At 37.5% G+C, this 1,889-nt stretch overlaps 1 pseudogene; it reads right to left on the reverse strand.

The window, feature by feature from the left end:
* Positions 1 to 684: 684 nt before the first annotated feature.
* On the reverse strand, positions 685 to 803 carry LOC111739704 (annotated as a pseudogene).
* Positions 804 to 1,889: the final 1,086 nt, after the last annotated feature.

The raw sequence follows: 1,889 nt of genomic DNA on the forward strand, positions 1-1,889 counted from the left end.
AGGGGCTGGGATAACAGACAAACCAGCAGTCGTGGAAGGCCGCCATGGAAGGAGCCAGAAAAGGCTGACAGTAGGACAGTAACATTAACTGAGTGTTTCCTTTGTCCTAAGAATGCTGACCTGCAAGGCAGTGATCTTTTTTTTTTTTTAATTAAGTTTATTGAGGTAGCATTGGTTAATACAAGTCCAGTTTCCTTCAGCTACCATATATTTGATCCCCTTTACCCACTTCACCCTCCCCTAAACCTTATATTTGATCCCCTTTACCCTGTCTATCTCCCCCTTCTTTCTCCACCCCACTAGTAACCACTAGTCTATAGTCCTCTGGTAACCACTTGCCTATAGTCCATGTCCATGAGTCTCTGTTTGTTTGTCCTGTTCGTTTGTTGCTTTTAGGTTTATATCCCACATATAAGTGATATCATGTGATTTTCAACTTTTTCTGTCTGGCTTATTTTGCTTAGCATGATTATCTCGTGGTCCATCCATGTTGTCGCAAATGGCAGTATTTCACTTCTTTTTATGGCTGAGTAATATTCCATTGCATATATGTACCACAGCTTCTTTAGGTGTTTTTTTTGTTTGTTTGTTTTTGTTTTTTTTTTAAGGCGAGGCAACCCTTGGTTGACCTCACAGATTGCAAGGACCTTGTCAGTTTACAATCCCTCATTTTTTATTTTTTACACTTTACAGCAATTGGTCTTCCTAGGTGGTCTCCTATCCAAGTACTAATCAGGCCAGACCCTGTTTAGCTTCCAAGATCAGATGGTATCGGGAGTGTTCAGGGTAGCATGGCTGTAGACTGGCAGTGATCTTTATTTTCATTTTTAAGATGAAGAAAATGAGGCTCGTAAATATTAAGTATAACACAGTTAATATATAGTCTCAGAACCTAAATTTATATTTTTTGTTTTCCTTTCTATCATGCGATGACTACTGTTGGAAAAATTCCATGTGTAAACTACCTACTCAACAATGTTACTTTGAATGGGGCTCTGTTTTCAGGGCCAGGACCTATAGTCATTGACAAAAGGCAGAATTGATTTCTTAAAAAGCCCTCTGTTTTGTTTACATGAGTTGAAGAAAAATACTATTCATTTAAAACACACCTAGACTGTTTAGAAGAAGGATAGGGACTAACCCTGTCCTAGCACTCAAGTCTAGAAAACCTCTTACAATATAACTAATCTTCAGTTATTTGCATTTTTAACCCTTTGTCAAGATGATCAAGATAAGTCATGAATCAGAAATGTTTTGCTTTTAGCTGCCCATATTGTCCATATAAATGCCAACTTTAATTACAGTCTGTTTCTCTTTTTACTATAGGACATTTTATCCACAGGGTCTGGCAACCTGTTTTCTATTATCAAAAATATGTCAGGTGACAAGACTCAGAAATTCTTTGTGGAAAATTATAAACCTCTGATATGAGCAAGAAAGGGATACCTTAAAATAAATATCCCAGGTGTGAAAGTTAGACACTGCAGCAGGTGCACATTCCCACCCTAATTTTTTAAGTTTGTAAACTTTAGAAGGACTTGAAGAGTTTTTTCTGTACGATAGAAATAAGGATCTTTGAAATGGTTAAAGGCATTCCTTTGTATTTTTGGCAGTTTTACAGGCAAAACAATATAGTTTATGTAAGGAAAATAATGTGGAAAAACGATTTTATAGCATGACTGAGTACATGAAGAGAACTTCAAAAGCTCCTGACAGCTGTGGAGGGTGAGCTCATATTTTGTGGAATGTAGCGGAGAAGGCAGGTGAGCACAGACCTCAAATTTCCCACATGTGAGATACCTGGGAGGTCTACCTACTACTGTGGGAACTGATGAAAACTTTAACTAGACACACATAAATGAGGGAACCAATATTGATAAAAAGGAATC

The sequence above is a fragment of the Pteropus vampyrus genome, unplaced genomic scaffold (assembly GCF_000151845.1).
Source record: "Pteropus vampyrus isolate Shadow unplaced genomic scaffold, Pvam_2.0 Scaffold2, whole genome shotgun sequence".
NCBI lineage: Eukaryota > Metazoa > Chordata > Mammalia > Chiroptera > Pteropodidae > Pteropus > Pteropus vampyrus.